The sequence below is a fragment of the Dermochelys coriacea genome, chromosome 14, assembly GCF_009764565.3.
Source record: "Dermochelys coriacea isolate rDerCor1 chromosome 14, rDerCor1.pri.v4, whole genome shotgun sequence".
Classification (NCBI taxonomy): Eukaryota; Metazoa; Chordata; order Testudines; family Dermochelyidae; genus Dermochelys; species Dermochelys coriacea.
In genome coordinates, this window is record NC_050081.1 from 34,822,109 (window position 1) to 34,843,984 (window position 21,876).

General features: G+C 50.3%; 10 protein-coding genes and 1 long non-coding RNA gene across 21 annotated transcripts in view; 5 read left to right on the plus strand and 6 right to left on the minus strand.

Annotated features, from left to right (window-relative positions):
• LOC119843336 (butyrophilin subfamily 1 member A1-like) overlaps positions 1 to 21,876 on the plus strand; it is a 1,931,986-nt gene that overhangs the window by 1,637,629 nt on the left and 272,481 nt on the right. The window contains exon 12 of the mRNA XM_043496872.1: positions 2,215 to 2,220. The gene's annotated coding sequence lies outside the window, so the exon portion shown is untranslated. The remainder of the gene's footprint in view (positions 1 to 2,214; positions 2,221 to 21,876) is intronic.
• Positions 1 to 21,876, minus strand: part of LOC119843287 (zinc finger protein 850-like) — a 1,467,609-nt gene that overhangs the window by 1,046,886 nt on the left and 398,847 nt on the right. The gene's annotated exons all lie outside the window — the stretch shown is intronic.
• Positions 1 to 21,876, plus strand: part of LOC119843274 (zinc finger protein 850-like) — a 1,382,451-nt gene that overhangs the window by 749,092 nt on the left and 611,483 nt on the right. The gene's annotated exons all lie outside the window — the stretch shown is intronic.
• LOC119843356 (zinc finger protein RFP-like) overlaps positions 1 to 21,876 on the minus strand; it is a 1,128,717-nt gene that overhangs the window by 731,896 nt on the left and 374,945 nt on the right. The gene's annotated exons all lie outside the window — the stretch shown is intronic.
• Positions 1 to 21,876, minus strand: part of LOC119843308 (butyrophilin subfamily 1 member A1-like) — a 910,188-nt gene that overhangs the window by 713,134 nt on the left and 175,178 nt on the right. The window lies entirely within an intron of this gene.
• Positions 1 to 21,876, minus strand: part of LOC119843334 (E3 ubiquitin-protein ligase TRIM39-like) — a 707,078-nt gene that overhangs the window by 613,197 nt on the left and 72,005 nt on the right.
• LOC119843309 (butyrophilin subfamily 1 member A1-like) overlaps positions 1 to 21,876 on the plus strand; it is an 845,206-nt gene that overhangs the window by 557,357 nt on the left and 265,973 nt on the right. The window lies entirely within an intron of this gene.
• Positions 1 to 21,876, plus strand: part of LOC119843327 (E3 ubiquitin-protein ligase TRIM11-like) — a 790,215-nt gene that overhangs the window by 468,199 nt on the left and 300,140 nt on the right.
• LOC119842642 (zinc finger protein 239-like) overlaps positions 1 to 21,876 on the plus strand; it is a 1,225,455-nt gene that overhangs the window by 125,734 nt on the left and 1,077,845 nt on the right. The gene's annotated exons all lie outside the window — the stretch shown is intronic.
• Positions 1 to 21,876, minus strand: part of LOC119843278 (zinc finger protein 850-like) — a 65,241-nt gene that overhangs the window by 6,702 nt on the left and 36,663 nt on the right. The window lies entirely within an intron of this gene.
• LOC122456669 lies at positions 2,710 to 20,394 on the minus strand. Its single transcript, XR_006275659.1, has 4 exons — positions 20,383 to 20,394; positions 13,386 to 13,391; positions 9,434 to 9,444; positions 2,710 to 2,857 (listed from the first exon to the last, which is right to left on the minus strand). It is a non-coding gene; the product is annotated as an uncharacterized LOC122456669 (long non-coding RNA).

Consider the following 21,876-nt stretch of genomic DNA (forward strand, 5'->3'; position numbering starts at 1 on the left):
ATCCCTGAGGAGTTTGAGTGGAACAATCCCCAGAACTATGACATATTTCAGTAACAAAAACTTTGACATATGTCTGGGTTTTTACAGACAGATCCTCTTTTTTGAGGCTGCCAAGTGGGTTTTCCCATAACAGGAAATGTCCGGGGGTGTTTGCAGAGCACAAGCACTGAAGCTTAGAAACAGCCCTGATTAGTCACCTTCCCAACTAGCCCGTTCTCCTGCATCCACAGCTGATTGACTGTTGCCAGATCCCACACATCCAGGCCCAGGCTCCCAGCCCTGGGAAGGAGGTCCCACAGATCGATGCTGACGGACAGCTGTTGCCACCCCCCGCCACTGTGACAGCAGTCAACACTGCCCTCACCTTGTGAATACCCCCTCCAACACCCCTAACTCTACACCCCCCCGGCCAACTCCCCCCACATCAGTGTCCTCTTTTGGGGCACCTGGAACACATTCAGCCTAGCAACAAAAATACATTAAAATCTCACCATTCTACATGCACTGGTGTTACTTGCATTTCAAGAGCACAATATTTAGCAGATCATGAGTTTTCCAGTGATCCCTCACCAGGCACACTTTGCACACAATATATCCACACCCGACGCAGGGGTTAGTCACAAGAGGGATGCAGTGTGGGGTGAGTGGGGTAAAGAAACTCTGTCATCCCAACACAGGACATGGTGGTACATGGGGAGGGCATCTCCCTCTGGGCTCAGTGAGGGATCAGCCTGGCTTCAAGGCTGCCCAGGTCTCCTACCATCCCCAGCTCCCTTTTTGCCTGCTCCCAACCTCAGCATCTTAGCAATAGGGAGATGCTGCCCCCTCCTCACATAATTTCTCTTGGGGTGTCGTTCATGGGCCTTTAGATTTCAGGTCCAGCATCACACTGCAAAGGCCAAGTCTAGTCACTCTCTAGCACAGGTGCAACGAGTTCACAGTTCTCAGTCTCAGCCATCTGGCTCCATGGAGAAAATCCAGCAGTTTCCCAGCTCCGTTCCCCTTCACCTTCTCTTCCTCCCAATGGTTGCTCACATCACTGCAGGGATCAGGTAATAAATTCATTTCTGTTTCAGTCTCTGCCTCTCAATCTAGTTTGCACCATCTATGTTCATGCTGAGAGATACTGATCACTGTCATTGTTCAAACCACACAAAAGAATCTCATGACAAAGGGTTAGATAAAGATTGAAATAAAATAAAATCTAAAAAAGAATGATTCTGGCAAAGGATCACTTGTCTCATGAAGTTCTCAATAAATCTGAGCTACATCTGCCAAACTAAACTAATATCAAAGTATGTGACCTAACAGCCTTCATGAAAAGAAAAAAATTCACAGTACAGGGTGGGCAATAAAACACTTTCCCATCCATAAAGAGAAATCTCAGAGAATCCTTCAAGTCTCAAAAAATCAGGAAAATAAACAGACCCATTTTCTTTTGAAGTGACCAAACCGCTTTCATTTTTCACTTCATTATTCAGCTGTATTAATTGCAAAAGTTTTAGCACCATTATAATATAAGAAAAGAAAGAGAAACCTTCCCATCTACAAATGATCTGGACTAAGCCTAGAAAAAGCCAGGAAACAATTTTACCAACAGCTAGAAACAGCTCTGAGATCTGAAAGGACAAACTGTGCTTTAGGTTCAATGGGATTTCCCCACCCACTCCCAGGTTTATGACCCTTTCTTCTCCAGCCCTCTGGAGTCCAATTTAGGATCCTAGACATCAAACCTGTGATTCTTTAGCATGGAGAACCAGGGACCCAGTGATAAGTTACATCTTGGGAGACGGAGGGGTAGAACGGGGATGGGATAAATCTCTCCATCGCTTGGGCAGATGTTACAGTGTCAAGAGTGGAGGATGATGGTGAGAGGGGAAGGAGGGCATCCCTCAGACTCACCACATTGACCTGAAATAGCACAGAAGCCCAAATACCACATTCTACTGTCCCTACTCCCCATTTATTTAGCATCTAGTTAATGCTGGTCCATAAAGGGAGAAATGTACAAACAGTAAATGCTTTTCAGCATGGCCTGGAAAAGTGTGAGAACGAGACAATCCGGCCCCAAAGGGGGAAGTCAGAGACTAACAATCACTGTGCTAATGAGAGAGGGCCAGAACACATAAGTAAGGCTACAATTTTGCTATGGAGCTCGCAGAAGCCATGGAATCTGTGACTTCCTGAGACCTCTGTGGCTTCAGACCAGGGCAGGTAGGAGTTGCAGGGTCCCCCTGCCACCTGCTGTAGCTGAGAGCTGCCTACCAGAGCTCTGAGCTCTTGCAGGCCATAGGGGTCCTGCAGTTCCTAGCTGTCACGAGTGGTGTTGGGGGCCTCTGAGTCTCTCAGCCATGGGTGGCCTCTGCAGCTCTCTACCAGACCCTCACAGCTGCCCAGCCACCATGGGATCCCAGAGCCACAGCAGCCATGGGTGCTGGAGTCTCCTTCCTCCCCATTTTGTCATGGATATTATTAGTAAATGTCACAGACAAGTCACAGACAAGTCACAGGCTTCTGCAAATTGAGCTTTATTGCCCGTGAGCTGTTCCTGATATTACTAAAAAAAAACAGGACAAAATCTTAGCCTTACACGTAAGATGCTCATGGTACGTTTATACTTGGAAATCTGGTTCAGGGTCACAGAGATGCGCCGGCTAATCCTGACCATGTTTCCTACCATAGAGAGACGCTAAGTGATACTGCGGAGGCAGAGGTGGGATCCCCGGTCCTCCCCGAAAGGCCCTGTGGGAATCAGCCCCTCTCAGTGGTGCTGTCTGAATGCAGCAGGGGCAGGGAGAAGGGGCAAAGTGGGTGAGTGAGGAGAGGCAGCACCTCTCTATCCCTGTGCTCTCCCTCGCTGTTTATCCCATGATCCCCAAACACTCGATATCCCAGCACTCAGCTACTCAGCTCCACCAGCCACAACAATTCAGTTCCCAGTGTCCTCCCCAGAACCCATCACCCTGGTCCCTGAATGTTTGATCCCCCAGAACAGAGCGCCCTGGGGGATTCGGGGAGGGGAGGAGTTACTAGCCCCCAGGGACACTCCCCCTGTAGGGACAGCCCCAGGTAAGTGGGGGAGCCCAGTCTAGGGGCTGGTGGAAGATGGGGGATGGGAACAGGTATGTAGAATTAAGTTGGGGCCTGGCCCAAGTGTCCTTCTCCTCATCTCCATGGCAGGGGGATCCCAGTTGGGAGGGGAAGGGAGAGGGGGGAACTTCAGCCAGGCAGAGGGAGCATCTGGACAAGTTTCTCTCTCTCCCTTCCCCTCTGTGGCCCACCAGCTCAGCAGCCAGGGCTGCAGCAGGGAGGAAGGGTTGATCGTGGCTTCTCCTCTGCCTGGGGTTTGCTTAGACCAGGCAGAGCCAGAGGGTCATTGACCAGCTGCTACTCGGCTGCTGCTGGATCCTCACCCCGGCAATGGGCAGCTGGATCCTTGGGAGCCAAACGCCTCTGATGTGTGTGGGAACGAAGAAATGGGTTTGTTATCATGGCCAGCCCCAGTCAGGGCCCTGAGAGAATTTCCCTGCTCTGATATCTAACATGATGTTAGCTCCACTTACAGGATTCAAGGTCTCTCTGTTGCGTGGATCACTGAGCTTTGAGCTGGGCCAACTGCTTCAAGTCAGCAGCCTTACAAAAAAAGCAGCCAGTTGCAAAGTGAATGAGCAACGGTGAACAGAGGACAGGCAAACAGAGGGAGTTCACCTTGGGGGTGTTCCCACAGGGTGTTTTTGCCTTTCAGGCTTCTGTGAGCAGTAGTGACAGGTTTCAGAGTAGCAGCCGTGTTAGTCTGTATCCACAAAAAGAAAAGGAGGACTTGTGGCATCTTAGAGACTAACAAATGAGCTGTCGCTCACGAAAGCTTATGCTCAAATAAATTTGTTAGTCTGTAAGGTGCCACAAATCCTCCTTTTCTTTTTGTGAGCAGTAAATACAACATCTGAGGAGTCAATTAACCTGCAACTTACCTGCAACTTGTTTAACTCTTTCTGGCCCTGTGTCACAGAAGTTTTGATCCTGTGTGGATTCTCCCATGTTTAATGAGATGTGATCTCTGTCTGAAACTTTCCCCACAGTCCAACCATTTGTGGAGTCTCTCTCCTGTGTGGATTGCCTGATGTTGAACAAGATGTGACCTGTACAGGAAACTTTTCCCACAGTCCAAGCACGTATGGGGTCTCTCTCCTGTGTAGCTTTTCTGATGTGAGATTAGTACTGACTTTAGTACTGAAATTAGAACCTCCCTCCCCACTTCTTGCTCTTGCTGCCCCTCTCGGTCTGGTCACTCTCAGTTTCTTCCTCTCACCTTCCCTCTCTCCGGGAGAACTGATTGTGCCCCGTTTAAATGGGCATTCGCTCTTCAGTAGACAGATCGGTTTGAACCTGGCTGTGTCACTGAGGACAGCAACTCTGGGACCTGCAGACCCATGGGGAGCCCCTCCCCCTTCAGTACAGACTCACCAGGAGGTTCCTGAAAGGGGCCCTTTGTGCAGAGTCATTTTCCTGCCTGGCCCCAGCCCTGGCCCCCGGGTCTCCCCATCACCTGCAGGCACCAGCTCAGGGGCTGGTGTGGGCAGAGCCCGGGGCTGCCCCAGGGGCTGGTTCTAAGCATGGTGAAAGACCCCACCTGGGCTGGGGACAAAGGGGCGGGCGGGGGGAATGAATGCAGTTCTCTGCCCAGTACAGACCCCATTACATAAAAAGCAGCATCTCACTCTGGGCTCCCAGGTCAAAATGGAGGAGGCAGCAGCTTCTGACCCAGAGAGCTCAACTCCAGGGCTGTAATAACAGGAGCAGGGAGAGACACACACACACACCCGCCTCCTCCTCTCCCATAGCCAGAACCGGAGCCCTCTGGTGGCAACAGCTAATGCCTGAGCCTCCCTGTCCTGCCCCGGCAGCCCCCAGGGCCAGGCAGGCAGAGGCTGAGCCCATTGGCCCATCTGCACTCACCCCCTGCCAGCGTCAGCAGTGACTCCACAAGCTGGACTGTTGAGTTGCTTAATTCTCCATCCCAGGGCATCTTTTACACTGCTTCCCTGTGTGAGCAACAAACCGCTCCACGCTTTGCTCATACACAGCCACCAGCCTTCAAAGTCACTCCTGGCACCACTGTACTGAGTGCGACTAGCCCGACAATCATGAAGTTAGTAAACGACACAGCAACATCAGCCAGTTTTCTATTCCCACCCTTGAACCCCGAGAATGTGCACCTTGGACTACTCAATCTGTTCACTGTGCTGGACAAACTCACTAATTAGTTGATCATCTTCAGTGAAAACACACAGGTCCAGACAAAACACTAAAACCATTTTATTAACTGGAGCAAGGGGGTTTTCAGGGATTTCAAGTGAGAAAGATGTAAAAGATCAGAACTAGTTAAAAAAATAAAATTAAAACATGAATTTTAAATCTTAAATTTTACCAAGCTAAGGAAGATGTGAAGCAAACAGGTCTTTCCATCCCACCCGATGTTGCAAGCAGTTCACAGTTCTTAGTACCCAGGCTGGATTTCCTTCCAGCCTTGATCCGCCCTCCCCAGTAGAAAGCCCATGTTGCCTTTCAAGCCATCTTGTTACCTTCTGTAAAGATGGGGGAAGAGGTAAAAATGGAGTCAATTCTCCCGTGTGTTTTTATACCACTCTCCTCTTTCAGGTTCACCCCGCAGCTGAGGGGCAGGTGACAGTCAGTCTGTGGCCTAAGTGAGAGTCCAGCCGTCCTTCAGGTCAGGAGTTCTCAACCTTTGTCTTGCTGAGGCCACCTTCTACATCCTATAAAAGCATCAGGGTCCAAGCAGTGCGGAGGGGCGCAGGAGTGGAGGGCTCCAAGCTGGGGACACACCATTGGGAAAAGTCATAGTTTTGCTTCCATTTGGGGGAGGGTGCAAGGGCTGGCAGGGCTCAAGCCAGCTCCGCAAAGCAGGGTCCAGCGAGGTTGCGGCACCTCCACCCCCTGACTCACTCAGGAGGCCACCCACCTGTCTGGGTAGTGGGAGGATGCAACCAAAAAGCATAACGCAAAGGGGGGGACTCATTTCAAAAAGTTTGAAAACCGCTCAGGGTACGGGTAGGGGGGTAGCTATGGGCTGTGTCCAAGGAGGGGGTAGCTACAGGCTGTGTATTGGCAGGGGGCTCCCAGTATAACTCACAGCTTCAGGGGGTGGGGCGTTGGGCCTTCTAGCTTCAGCCTCCCCACTGCTCCGGGATTTGGAGATGCTGGGGGCCAGGCCGGCTTCAGCTCCACGGTGCTCCCAACCAGGCAGGGGGGTCCCAGGCTACAGCTTCGCGATGCTCCTGGCTGGGGCAGGGAGCCCAGGAATGTTGAGAGACACATTTTAACCAGACAATAATATTCAGCAGACGATTATTTTTCCTATGATATCTCACAAGACATACTTTGCTCAAATAAATGTGTTAGTCTCTAAGGTGCCACAAGTACTCCTTTTCTTTTTGCGAATACAGACTAACATGGCTGCTACTCTGAAAGACATACTTTGTAGATTTATCATTTTGTAAAAGTGGTGACCATAATAATGTAGACCAGTGGCCCTCGAATGTGTTTCAGTGCCACCTGCTTTCTTTGTGTCTGTGGTCATTTATGCCCCCCACCTTCACAAGCACATATATCGCCACCCAGCTCTAAAGGCAAAGTAGTTGCTGGCGAGGCACCCAGGTCTGAAGGCCTCCAATAGCAGCAGAGAAGGGTGGCCATGTGAAAAGTGATATTCGTCAATATTACTGTTCATAACAGACTTATCACCCATTGCCACCCTTACTTCTGTGATGCTGCTCCATCTGGGTTTGAGAGCCTGAGCATTTATCCCTACCCCCCAACTAGGCCTGAGCTTCTTCATGAGCCCCAGCCAGAGGTCGCACCTCCCTTGACACATTCTTGTGCCTCCCTTTGGAGGCCCTGCCCCACAGTTTGAGAATTCCTAGTGTAGATAGTCATCTTTGGGATTGGTAGCCAAGATCGTAATACCTGCTCCTTTCGGTCTCCGGGATCCCCAGAGAAAATGTCCGAGCAGGAGAGCGGAACAGATCCAATTGACATTAACCTTGCAAAACACATTTTGGTGATTTCAGCTATTAACATTCCCTCCATCCTTCAGCCCCTACCTGCAGTGATTGCAATGTGTCTAAATTGGAATTGGGCAGGTGGCATGGGCGATGGGTATAATCTCTGAATTATTGATCCCTGAATTAACAGAAAACAGAAACCCTTTGGATAAATTGTTAACCTCTAACAACATACAGCTAAACATAGACCACTACAGTTACCCCTCTTCTTCCAAGTCTTTAACAATACACATTTACATTTCAAATTCTAGCTTATCTAAGGTGGACACATTTTTAAAATATCTCTCTAAAGGTTGAATCTGAGTCAATTACATACAAGCTGCATAACTCTTTCTTGCCATGTGTCACAGAAGTTTAGATCCTGTGGGATTCTCCCATGTTTATTAAGGTTTGACCTCCACAGGAAACTTTTCCCACAGTCCAAGAACTTATGGGGTCTCTCTCCTGTGTGGATTGCCTGATGTCTAATTAGTAGTGACTTCCAAATGAAACATTTCCCGCACTCGAGGCATTGATGGGGTTTCTCCACCATGGTTATTAAGATCGGAGCACTTATTGAAGCTTTCCCCACTGTCCAAGCATTGAAGCGGTTTCTCTCCAGTATGGATTGTTTGATGTGTCACAAGATGTGATCTCACAATGAATCCTTTCCCACACTGCAGACAGTGCCAGGGTGTCCCCAGGATTTCTCTGCTGCGCTCTGGGATCCTCGTCTCCTCCCTCACCATTAATAGATTCATCCACTTTCTTCCTGGGGTAGTTTCCCAGAAGCCTCTCTGATCTGTGCCAATTTCCCCAGGCTTCTCCCTGCTCCTAGCAATGGGAAAAATTCCATTCAGCTCCTTCCACAAGGGTCCCCTGTGTTTCCTCTTCCCCAGGAACTTCTTCATGATGATTCCCCTCCTAGTTCTCACTCCCTCACTCAGCACCTGCTGGGAGAGAGACAATCCAGACAGGAGTCATTGTGCTGGGGAGAAAGAGGAATAGCACCGAGAGAAAACACAAACACAAAGACTGACCAATCGGATTCTGCCTCCACATCCCACCCAAACACTCACAGGGAAGGAAAGCTGGGAAGGGAACTCCTGCAGCTAAGAGGCTGCGTGGAATGGCATGAGTGATATTTGCTGACCACAGCTCTGCCCTCGCTGAGATAAGTAAGAACTGAGGGTGCTTATTTACACCATATTTTTGGATTCTCAACTTTTTCCTTCATTCCCCAAATGGTTTCTGTGTCAGTCCTCACCTGTGCGGGTGCATCTTGGAAGCATTCCTTCCTTGCAGGCCTGGAGATCCGGCACCCACGGCTTTTCCCCTCATTCCAGCCAGGCGATCAGCTCAGGTTTGGGAATGGGAAATCCCGTGTAGAGGGTGAAATCAGATCAGATCATGGACCCGCCCAACCTGTAGTGCAGTGGTTATGGTTGCCTGGAAGAAAGATGCTTAGAGGGCACATAAATTGGGGCATCTTCCCCTTTTAGCAGTATGAGGTGAGTGTCCCCGGGACCATCAGCTAGGATTTCCCCTTCGAGCGGGTTATGTTTGGTGCATCATGGACCCAAACTGCACGTCCTGTCGAGCCGAACCTTCCTGCTCGAGTGGTGGGTGCAAGCGCATCCACCTCCTGGACATCAGGCAACCCAATGCGCTCGCAAATCAACTGCGCAATACGTTCGCCTTGGGGGAGGGTTACTGCCTGCGGGCCATTGTGAACAACAGCACCTTAACCTCCCCAGTATAGTCAGCGTCGATTACTCCCGCCGTAACATCTATGCCCTTAAGGGCCAGACTGCAGCATGGGGCAATGCGTCCATAATAGCCTTGTGGGAGCCCTATGGCTAAGCCAGTACTTACAAGGTTCCGGCTATTGGGCTGTAGAGTGAGACCCTCTTGAGGGACCTGCAGATCACGACCAGCGCTTCCCGGGGTGGCCCAAATGGGGAGGTGGGCTTGTGGGTGCAGGCCCTGCACTCGCAACACACGGGGCCACTCGATGACTTCCCCCTTGAATCTAGCGTACGGGGTGGAGCTGTACAGAGAGCGGTCATTGAGCACAGCCGTGGCCTGGCGGAAATTACGGCTCCAGCCAGCCAGGGACTCAGTGGGAGATAGTTTGCGTAACTGTTCTTTAAGCAAGCCGTTCATACATTCAATGAGTCCGGCACCCTGCGAGTGGTATGCGATGTGGAACACCCACATAATCCCCCGTCCCCTAGCCCATTCTCTTACTTCCATCCCGTAAAATGGGTTCCCTGGTCACTTTTCACCTCGAGGGGGGATCCGTAGTAGCGGATGAGTTCTTCCAACTCCGTTATAGTCTGCTCCTGTGTGGTGCTTGCGCATGGGTATACAAAGAGCAGACCTGAATATGTGTCTACTGCAGTTAGCGCATATTTATGTCACTGACTTTCAGGCAGCGGGCCGATGTAGTCCACCTGCCATACTTCCCCAGGTTTCTGACCTCACTTCAGGTACCCCTTCTCTGCTTTTAAGCGCTAGGGGGAAAGCCTGGTACACTGTGGGCAGTGCTGATGGGCATCCTGCTGCACACCAATCGTGGTCTGCAAGCCACGATCGATGGCCCATTGCATTGCTTTTTCCCCTCCCAGATGACCACTCTTTTGATGTATCCATTCAACCAGAGCCTGGAGTGTCAGGAGTGGAGGTGTGCCCCATAGGGACCCCAGGCACTGCAGCTGCTGCCACCTATATGGTGAATCCTCCAACCTATCGCCAAAGGACTCTTCCACATTCTGCAAACTAGCTTCACTGGCTGACTGTCTAGGAGAACAGAAATCCTTTCTTAGAGCAGGAGAGTCTCTTCAATGCAGCACTCTTTCCACAGCTCCCAGAGGGTCCCAGTGAAATACCTGCGAGTCTCTAGGAGGCTCTCAAGGAGTTCCCTGCTCAGTCACTTAGCACCCACTAGCAATGGTCTCTGACAGTGGCATTGCAAAGGGGAGCTCAGCAGATGGTCCCTTCTATGGCTTCCGGAGTGGGAGGGAGGTTGGTCTTGTCATTTAAGGCCTAGCTGTCTGAGTCAGGGCTCCTGGGTTCTCTGACTTTGGAAGTGGGTGGAGTCTAGTGGTTAGAGCTGGACAGGTATCAGTACTATGCTTCCTTCCTTCCTCTGTCAGTGACATTGTGTGTGATCTTTCAGCCAGTTGCTTTCTATCCCTGTGCCCCAGCTAACAGGGATAAAACTGACCCACCTCAGAGGGGCTGGCAGGGGTCACCTTGGTCATGACTCAAGTTGGAATGAGTTGTGCTCTTGGTAGTGAAGGTCCCTCATTCAGTCCCCATGGATGCCCAGGGTGTCTGTATTGTGGCCATGGTTTGACCCACCTAGCACTACAGGCTGTTTAGCCCGGTCCTGGCCAGGCATGGTGAATAGGGCAGATCAGCAGCCCCTGCTGACTGAATCCTCCTGTTCTTTCTAAAGCGGGTCCAGCTCTGCCAGCAGCAGGACAAGCTTCCCCCGCCCATGTGCCTCAGAACTGCCTGGTCAGTCGCCATCACCCGTCAGTCCTTGGCTCCCAGGCTGCTGTTGATGGGAACAACTCTGGGTGGTCGCTCAGGTGACAGGAGACGCTCGCAGAGGGCACTTTTAGAGGACTCTGCTGCCCTTCCCAAGGACATAAGTCCGTGATGAGGCAATGCTTGTCATCAATTAGCCTTGCTAAAGAGCTGGGTTGGAGCTGCTCCATTTGAGGGATGTTCTTCGTTCTGACATGTGTACTGATTTGTATGGCCAATGTCAAAGAATTTTTTGAATGAATTGTTCGATGTGTCCTTTGCATTGGTCAGGCTGGGGGACACGCTTTGCTGGCCTCACCCTTTCCTTTATGTTTTTGCAGAGGGCTACCTAATGCAGGTTAGTTGTCCCATGAGAAAAACACCCATTTTCTTATAGATACAGACTATGCTGCTGACTCTGATGTTTAAATGACCCATTATTGTTCATGGGCTGAAAACACTGATGCTGATTGTGTGTCTCCTGCTCCTGTGCCAGGCGCTGCATCTGTGCCCATTTGTGGTAGTGTCATGGAAAACAAACTAAATCTTGTAAAACTAAAAGAGTTAGCAGAGTCTCCCCCAGCCCCTTTCATCAATTTCTCTTATTCCTGACCCTTTACTTCTTCAGGGCTTGTCTGCGTGGTCTGATGTAAAAGGTGTGAAGTTAAAGCAGGATTGCATAATGGATGATTTTGGATTTGTAATAATAAAAATTATAATTAACATTTTTAATACCTTTTTATTTGAAATTGGACTGAAATATCATCTAGCTGTCGTGTACAAATCTATTCTGAAAATTTCGTATCTCTATTTTATCTGATCTCAGAAACATTGGTTGGACAGAAGGATGGACGGACAAACCGAATAATTAAGCCTCTGTTTAAAAGAAAATGCTTAAAAAATGTTAAAAGAAAAAAAGGGGCAAAATATTTCCCAGTTTACCAAAAATCTCAGCCTAGATCGGCCGTGGGCGTTTGGGGGTGGTGGCGCCAATTGCATGGTTCGCCTAGGGCACCATTTGCTGGCAGCTAGTTTAGGGCCGCCCCTACATCCTCATATATGACAAGGGTAACAGACAATAATGTCTGTCTAAGTTACATTTCCCTGGCAGTGCCTAGTTACAAGGCAAATATCCACATGCAACCCCCTTCCTTCTCCCATACACACTGCTCCCGGCTTCCATTGGATTTTTAAAAAAGAGACAAACTCATGATCTTTGGGGCTCTGATTCCCGAGTGTTCAGGGCTGCCCTAGGTCTTGGTCTGATTTCCAGGCAGGTTTTAAATCTCAGCCACACCGGAGTCAGACCGGAGTCACTGCTGGCTCTCACAGGGGGTGAGTGCAGATGGGCCAATGGGATCAGCCTCTGCCTGCCTATCCCTGGGGGTTGCTGGGGGAGTCCAGAGCAGCTCATTCTTCAGGTGTTGCCAACAGAGGGCTCTGGGTATTGCTAAGGGAGAGGGGTTTACATTGCAATGTGGGGCAATCCCCCAAAGTGGCCCCTTTGATTCTACTCTTTTTCTAGTGTTTGGCTCAGAGATGCTGTTACTGGGAGGATCTAAAGAGCCTGGGGGGAATCGGGGTGTGACATGGACTGAAGCCCTAATGTAAACTCTCCCATTGCCCTTCTTACTCCGGCAGGCTGAGGAATCATGTTCACATTTCGCTACAGATTGGCCCGTTTTCAGGGAGACAGGGAAGGGAAATGGCTGTGATGGAGCCAGCTCAGGTAGGGGATTTTCAGGGAGTTGCTGGGCAGGGGGAGGGAGAGGCAGAGAGGAGACAGGGTGTGAGAAACCTGCTGATTTTCTGAGTAGGCCCATTGTTGAGGGGGAGGGAGGGACATTGGCCCATTTCAAAAACAGGACATAACCCCTCTGCACAGGGCTGGAGCCTGAACCCACTAGCCAGAGGCTGCTGTGAAATACGAAGGGAAGCTGTCGGGATCCTGTCCCTGCTCAGAGCTCTGCTTTCCGTATGAGCCTGTGGCTGGCAGGCATGTGGGAAATGAGAAGACCCTGCCCTACTCCGTGTGCTGGGGCAGACAGGGAGCTCTCACCTACACCCCACCCCCTGAAGCCTCCTGGCTGCTCTGAGCAGCGTGCGGGGGGATCCTGCTACTCTGGCCCACCCAGAGCTTCAAAGTTTTGTTTATTTTTCCCTGTCACTAGTGGGATTGTGGCTGGGGCAGCAGGTGCTGAGTGGGGGACTCTTGTTGTTTCAGATGCTGGTGACCTTCAAGGAGGTGGTTGTGTGTTTCAGGGAGGGGCAGGGGCTCTGCTGGACTCCGCTCAGAGAGCCCTCTACAGGGATGTCATGCAGGAGAACTACGAGATGATGACCTCTCTGGGTAAGGGATTCCCGTCCCCTAGGTTATTAGAAGCCATGGGGCCTGCGTATGTGAATGTGGTCAGGTTCTTCCCTCATCAGTTAGATCAGAGGGGAATGTTTTGCGTAATGAACCTTTGCCCTGTGAGAAAGACTTGCATTTCTGTGCCCTCTCCAGTGAGACATGATGTCAAAAGTTAATGGACACGCTACCTCATCCCCAACCCTCCAGCTTTCAAAGAAGCAGAATTCATTCATTATCCTGTCTGTATTGATTCTCATTCACACACAGAATCCTTATTTACCTCCCTTCTTGGGAATAGCTCCAGCTATTGGGAAGGCTTAGAAATAGGCAGAGGTTTAATGCCAGAGCTGTGTGTGCGTCAGCAAGGCCCCTAGACTGCACAAATCCTGGGAATTCCTAGTGAGGGTGTAAAAATTCCCCTCACCTCCCCAGACGTCTGCCTCTCCCAAGGGGGCTCAGCGACCATGTTCCCGTCCTCTTGGGTTCCATGTTCCCCAGCAGAGCACAGGGACAGATTCCGCTCCACAGAATGTCCTTTGTGACAGATGCCCTCTCAATCCCCATGCACCCTGATCTAGTCTGATTTCCCTCCCCCTCCCCTCCCCCGGCACAGGATTCTCCATTCCCAAACCTGAGCTCATCTCCCACCTGGAATGAGGGGAAGAGGATCCTGGATCTCCAGGCCTGCGAGGAAAGAGAGAGCCTGAGAGGGGCCCACACAGTGAGGACTGACACTGAAATCATCTGAGGAATGAAGGAAAAAGTGAGAATCGCAAAAATGTGGTGTGAGGAAGCACCCTCAGGTCTTCTCATCTCGCCCAGGGCAGCGCTGTGGTCAGCAGATATGCTCACGGCTTTCCACCTGTCCTGTTAGCTGCAGGAGTTTCCTTCCTGTCTCTCCTTCCCTGTGAGTGTTTGGGTGGGATGTGGAGGCAAAATCCAATTGCTCAGTATTCACAACTTTAGTGTGTCTGATTTTCCCTCCGTGCTATTCCTCTTTCACCCCAGCACAATGACTCCTGTCTGGATTGTTTCTCTCTCCTGGAAGGTGATGAGAGATGTGAGTGAAAACAAGGAGGAGAATCATTATGAGAAGTTCCTCGGGAAGTGGAACCACAGGAGGACCATTGTGCGAAGAGCTGAAGGAATTTTTCCCAGTGCTGGCAACAGGCAGAAGCCTGGGGAAATTGGCACAGGTCAGAGAGGCTGCAGGGGAAACAACCCAAGGAAGAAAGTGGATGAATCTACTCAATGTGGTGGATGGGGACAAGGATCCCACAATCCAACAGGACAAATTCCAAGGAAGACAAATGCTATGAATGCCTCAGTTACGGGGAAGGATTCATTCTGAGATCACATCCGACAATCCATACTGGAGGGAAACCTACTTCAATGCTTGTACTGTGGGGAAAACTTCAATAATCGCGCAGTCTTGAATAACCATGGGAGAAGCCACAGAAGAGAGAGAAACCCTCTCAATGAGTCAAGTGTGGGATAGGTTTCATTTGGAAGTCAGAATAATTAGACATCCACTAAGCCACACAGGAGAGACGACCCAGAAGTGCTTAGACTGTGGGAAAGTTTCATATGGAGGTCAGACCTTGTTAACACAGATCCGGCAGTCCATACAGGAGAGGAGAATGTTTTACACCTGTGGAAAAGTTTCACATGGAGGTCAAGTCCTTATTAATCATCAGAGAATCCACACAAGAGAGATACCCCACAAGTGTTTAGACTGTGGGGGAAAAGTTCACATGGAGGTCAGGACCTTCTAAACATCAGAGAATCCACACAGGAGAGAGACCCCATAAGGTGGTTAGATTGGGAAAAGCTTCATATGTAGGTCACACCTTGGTAGACATCAGTCAATCCACACAGGAGAGAGACCCCACAAGTGCTTGGACTGTGAGGAAATTTCACACAGAGATCACACCTCACTTAAACATGAGAGAATCCACACAGGATCTAAACTTCTCTGACACAGGGACAGAAGGGTTAAGGAAATTGCATGTAATTGACCTAGATTCAATCTTAGAGACATATTAGAAAAGTGTGTCCTCATTAGATAAACTAGAGCTTCGAAAGATAACGTTGTATGTGTAAAGACATGGAAGAAGATGTAACTGAAGTAGTCTTTGTTAGCTACATTTTTTAGTGGTTATCAATGGAATAACAATTCCTGTCTAGGGCTGTCTTCTGTGAATTCAGAGATCAAAGGGAATATTAACATTTAGATAATACTTGGTTGTAATAATATCATTGTTTGTCTCCTGAATGTTGTCATAAACGGTCCTATGAACTGCTTTATGGAGAATCACCTGATGTTAATCCATGTAATTAATTACCAGTGATCTTTAGGAAATAGAAGGTTCCTTGAAAAGCCTCTGGTTCAGTCAAGGACTGTGTGCTGTCATGATGCTGCAAAAATGATCCTTTCTTTTCTGATCTGCCTAACCTTATTATGGGGGGAGTGTGAGTCAGAAGACAAAAAGAAAAGGAGTACTTGTGGCATCTTAGAGACTAACAAATTTATTTGAGCATAAGCTTTCGTGAGCTACAGCTCACTTCATCGGATGCATCCGATGAAGTGAGCTGTAGCTCACGAAAGCTTATGCTCAAATAAATTTGTTAGTCTCTAAGGTTGCCACAAGTACTCCTTTTCTTTTTGCGAATACAGACTAACACGGCTGCTACTCTGAAACCAGTCAGAAGACAGAGATCTCCAGTCCTACCTGGACTGCCCTGACATTCAAATTGGACTAGAACTTGATGAAATGATTCTGTAAGGACTCTTTGCAATTCTAAAGCATCAGCTGTACAATGAAACTGAGCAAAGGACTCTATGCATGTCTCTGTGTATAATGATCTTTCACCAGCACACTCTCTCTTTTTCTTCTTAATAATCTTAGCTGAGTTAATAAGGAATTGGCTGTAAGTGTGTATTTGGGTAAGAACTGAAATGTTCCTTAATTTGGTGGATAATGTATAGGATCCTTTGGGATTGGTGGAAATTTTTAATGTGATGAATAAGTATTTTTAGTAATCCCCATCATGTTGAAGTGGGCTGTCTGGGAGGGAGCCCAAGGGCCGGGTTGCTTTAAGGGAGCTGTGCTTTGGTCTCCCAGTAGCAGTAGGGTATTGTAGAAGCTGTTTTGTTGCTGGCCTGGTGAATCTAAGGGTACGTCTATACTACGAAATTAGGTCGATTTTATAGAAGTCGATTTTTCAGAAGCGATTTTATACAGTCGATTGTGTGTGTCTCCACTAAACGCATTAAGTTGGCGGAGTGCGTCCACAGTACCATGGCTAGCATCGACTGTCAGAGCGGTGGCACTGTGGGTAGCTATCACACGTTCCTGCAGTCTCCGCCGCCCATTGGGAATTCTGGGTTTAAGCTTCCAATGCCTGAGGGGCAAACACATGTTGAGGGTGGTTTGGGTACATGTCATCAGTCTCTCCTCCCTCCTCCATAAAAGCAACAGCAGAGAATCATTTTGTGCCTTTTTTTCATGGATACCCCAGGCAGACGCCATAGCATGTAAGCATGGAGCCAGTTGAGATCAACTGCAGCAGTTGTGAGCATTGTAAACCACCTCAGGATTATCCTGCAGTATGTGCAGACTGGACGAGGAGGCGACACCAGCACGATGATGCTAGTGATGAGGACATGGAGACAGACTTCCTCAAAGCATGGGATATGGCAATTGGGACAGCATGGTGGCATTGGGGCAGGTTCATACCCTTGAACGCCATTCTGGGCCCGGCAAACAAGCACAGAGTGGTGGGACCGCATAGGTTACAAGTATGGGATGATTCCCAGTGGCTGCAAACTTTGCATGCGTAGGGCCACTTTCCGGAACATTCTGACTTGCTTTCCCCTGCCCTGAAGCACAAGAATACCAAGATGAGAGCAGGCCCTCACAGTTGAGAAGCGAGTGGCGATAGCCCTGTGGAAGCTTGCAACACCTGATTGCTACCAGTCAGTCAGGAATCAATTTGAAGTGGGCAAATCTACTGTGGGGCCTGCTGTGGTCCAAGTAGTCAATGCAATCACTAACCTTCTGCTATCAAGGGTAGTGACTCTGGGAAATGTGCAGTCAGTGGCGGATGGCTTTGCTGCAATGGGATTCCCTAACTGTGGTAGGGCGATAGATGGAACGCATATTGCATCTTGGCATCGGACCACCTTGGCAGCCAGTACATAAACCACAAAGGATACTTTCAATGGTGCTGCAAGCAATGGTGGATCACAAGAGACGTTTCACCGACATCAGTGTGGGATGCCATGACGCTCACATCTTCAGGAACTCGGGGCTGTTTGAACAGCTGCAGGAAGGGACTTCCCAGATCAGAAAATTACTGTTGGGATGTTGAATGCCAATAGTTATCCTTGGAGACTCAGCTACCCCTTGCTCCCATGGCTCATGCAGCTGTGCACAGGACAGCCTGGACAGTAGTAAGGAGCAGTTCAACTTATAGGCTGAGCAAGTGCAGAGTGGTGGTAGAATGTGCATTTGGACATTTTAAAAGTCAATGGTGCTGTTGGCTTACTAGGTTAGACCTCAGTGCAACTAATATGCCATTGTTATTGCTGCTTGCTGTGTGCTTCACACTATCTGTGAGAGTAAGAGGGAGACATTTATGGGGGGTGGAAGGTGAGGCAAATCACCTGCCAGCCGATTTTTGTGCAGCCAGACACCAGGGCATATTAGAAGAGCACAGCAGGGCGTTACTGCCACATCAGAGAAGCTTTGAAAACCAGTTTCATGACTGGCCAGGCTACAGTGTGGACAGTTGTGTTTGTTTCTCCTTGATGCAAACCCATCCCCTTGGTTGACTCTAATTCCCTGTAAGCCAACCATCCTCCCCACTTCGATCAGAACTTGCAAAGGAAATAAGTCACTATCATTTCAGACCGTGTATTCTTTATTAAGTGATTTAAAAATAGGGCGATAACTCACAAGGTAGCCCAGGTGGGGTGGGGGAGGAGGGAAGGACAAGGCCACACTACAAATCAAAACTTATTTTATGCCATGACTGCTGTCGCTTGCGGCAATCCTCTGGGGTGGAGTGGCTGGGTTCCCGAAGTCTCCCTCCCAGGAATTCTTGGGCTCTGGGTTGAGGAGAATATGGAACTTGCAGAGGAGGGCAGGCGGTTAGTCAGGGGTACCTTCTCCGGCTTCATGGTCCGGGAACAGGTCTTGGGAGGGTATTGGCTCCAGGGTGATGAAAATTTTCAGGCTGCTGGGGAGAACGGATTCACCACTTGCCTGCTGTGTACTCTCCTTCTCCCTCTTCCTCTTCCTCATCCACAAAATCCTCCTCCCTGTGGCGTGAGACCGCCCCTCTTGCAGGTGTTCACGGACAGTAGTGGGGAAGTGGGCCCCCCCCCCCTAGAATTTCATGCAGCTGATTGTAGGAGCGGCATGTCTGGGGTTCTGACCCAGAGTGACTGTTTATCTCCTTTGTTTTTGGTAGACTTGCCTGAGCGCCTTAATTTTCACACGGCACTGCTGTGTGTCCCCGGTGTAGCCTCTGTCCACCATGCCCTGTGTGATTTTGGCATATATTAGCATTTCGTCTTTTTGATCGGAGTCTGCCTGCACAGATGCTTCTCCTCATAAAGCAATCAGATCCAGTGTCTCCCACTCGGTCCATGCTGGAGGCACTTTTGCAATTCTGGGACTGCATGGTCACCTGTGCTGTGAGCTCGCCATGCTGACCAAACAGGAAATGAAATTCAAAAGTTCCCGGGGCTTTTCCTGTGTACCTGGCTAGTGCATCTGAGTTGAAAGTGCTGTTGAGAATGGTCACAATGGAGCACTCTGTAATAGTTCCTGGAGGCCAATACTGTTGAATTGCATCTACACTATCCCAAATTCGACCCAGCAAGGTTGACTTTAGTGCTTATCGCCGGAGAGTAGTACAGAAGTTGATTTTGAGAGCTCTTTAATTGACAAAACAGGGTTGGTCGGGTGGACAGATAGAGCATTAAATCAATCTAATATGCTGCTAAATTCCGACCTAAACTCGTAGTGTAGACCAGGGCATTCAAGCCACCACCAACGGATGTAGGAGGTCCATCAATGGCCCCCAGTCCTCGCAGGCCCACAGCTCCCCAATCTTCCTGGGCACTGGGGAATGACCTGCAGTTCACCCGCTACCCATGGGCATCATGGGATCCCCCTCAGTTCCCTAGTTGCCATGTGTGCCTGGGACCTCTGAGTTCCCAAGGGCACGTGGATGCAGGGGGTGGGGGGGGAGAATCCTGAGTAGCTCCCCAGAGCTTGGGAACATTGGGGAATTTCCCTGGGGGCAGGGAGGAAATGGCTCTCCAGGTCCCCACGAGTGGGGGGGGGAATCCCCTGTTGCTCCCCAGCGGGCCTTGCATTATCCATCGTGGCTCTGCAGCCCCTGCAGGTGGGAGAGAAAGCCCCACAACTCCCAGCCACCAAGACAGGGGTGGGAAATGCCCACAGCCTCCCCAGCTGCCACGGCAAGAGGGGATCCCCCCCATGGCTCTGCACTCCACACTCGCAGCAAGGGGGGGGGAATACCCCACAGCTCTTCAGTCCCCATGTCACCCTGGGGACCCTGGGAGTTCCCTAGCCACTGCAGACACTTGGGCAACCTCTGCAGCTCCCAGCCTGGGAGGAGATCCCCCCAGAGATCCCTAGTCCCCTGGCGGTGGGGAATCTCCCTGACGGCCCAGTGCCTGTAAGTGTGGGGGACCCCAGGAGCTCCCAGCCTGGGGAGAATCCCCCAGAGTCACCCAGTGGTGGGGAATCCCCCTGACTGCCCATTGCCTGTATGTGTGGGGGATCTCTGGGCATGGGAGAATGCCCCATGGCTCCCCAGCCATCACCAGCAGGGCATTCTTCAGCTCCCCAGTCGCACAGGATCTCCTGGAGCTCCCTAGGGCCCATGGTTACCTTCCCCAGGTGGCAGGATAACCCCCGCAGCTCCCCAGCCTGGGGGAAATTCCCACAGATCCCCTGAGTAAAGCAGGTTTGCCTTGTTCAGAAGGAAATGTGTAGATTTGTTCTCCACATGTTGAGTCTTAAGATTCTCTGGGAATTTGCTTCATGAACAGGAAAATGGTTTATAGCCCATGCTGGACTGTGGGTTTTTCTCTTGTTGGCAAAGGCAGTTCTGTCACATATTTTGATATTCAATCAGTTTGAGAGAAGCTCACTCAGATTTCCTGAGAACATCAAAAGACAAATGAGCATTTGCTGAACTAGTCCTTTCTGTTTTTCTTTTCACATTTCCCTAGCCTTTGTGCTGAGATTTTCTTCTTCTTTGAACAATGAAAATTATCAGTATCTATTGGCAAAAGCACTGAGCACACATGCTGGATACACACTCCAAGGGGTCTGTCTCCACGACTGGTGGATCGCCGCCTCTCCTGTTGACCCGCACGGTGTAGACACTGCAGTCACTTGACCCCAGGCTTTTTCTGTGCTAAATCTTTTTGTAACCTAACACAACTGAATAAGTGAGAGTGAAGCCGGTTTAGCCACTTCAGATGAAAATAGGTAAATTTATTTTCCTGATTTTTTTGAGTCTATGGATTCTCTGGGATTTTTCCGCTAGCAGCTAGCTGGAGGGTCAGTCTGGGCGCCCCTGGAGTTGCACCTTCATGGCACCCAATTACAGCCCTGCTGACTCGCCAGCCCCCTCAGTTCCTCCTTGGCCGGCTACTCCGACAGAGGAGTAGGAGGGTGGTATTGGAATGGACACGAGTACACACATCCGAAGAACAACAGTTACAAGGTGAAGGAGTACTTGTGGCACCTTAGAGACTAACAAATTTATTTGAGCGTAAGCTTTCGTGAGCTACAGCTCACTTCATCGGATGCACTGAATACATCCGATGAAGTGAGCCTAGCTCCCGAAAGCTTATGCTCAAATAAATTTGTTAGTCTCTAAGGGTGCCACAAGTCCTCCTTTTCTTTATGCGAATACAGACTAGCACGGCTGCTACTCTGAAACCTGTCAGTACAAGGTGAGTAACCCCTTTTTCTTCTTCCAGTGCTGCTTCACCTCCATTCCAATCAGGTGACTCACACGCCCAGATTCAGGTGGTGGGGTCGGAGTCTTCCACTGATTGGAGAACATAGGCTGAGGGTGCGAGATAATCAAATGATCTGGACTAACACAGAAAAAGCTTTGAGTCAACCTATTGCGGTGACTGGGGGATCTGTGGGAATTCCCCCCAAGCTGGGGAGCTGCGGGGTTACCCTGCCACCTGTGGAGGGTCCTGGGGAGCTCCAGGAGATCCTGTGGAGACTGGGGAGCTGCAGAATGCCCCGCCGGTGATGGCTGGGAGCCAACCGGCATTCCCCTATGCCCAGTGCTCCAGGGGTCCCCCACACCTACAGGCACTGGGCAGTCAGGGGGATTCCCCACTGCTGAGGGACTGGGGAACTCTGGGGGATTCCATCCCAGCTGGGAGCTGGGGGGGTTGCCCAGGTGCCTGCAAGTGGCTAGGAGTTTCCCAGGGTCCCCTGTGAACCGTGACTGCAGAGCAGTGGGGTATCCCCCCACTTGTTGCAAGTGGGAGTGCAGAGCCGCTGGGGGGATCCCCTCTGCCCATGGCAGCTGGGGAGCTGTGGGGCATTTCCCAGCCCCGGACTTGGCAGCTGGGGAGATGTGGGGGATTCTCTCCCCCCTCCCCAAAGGGACTGGGGAGCCGCGGGGTATCCCCCCTGGTTATCAGGGGCTGCAGAGCCACAGAGGATAACGCAAGGCCCGCAGATACCTGGGCAGCCACAAGGACAACCCCACTCTTGTGTGTGGGGCCAGGAGAGTTGCGGGGGGATCCCGAATGCCCGCAGAGACTGAATTCACCCACACGCATGTGGAATAGGGAGCTTCAAAAGATTTCCTCCTTGCGCTGGGGAGCTGGGACAGATTCCCAAG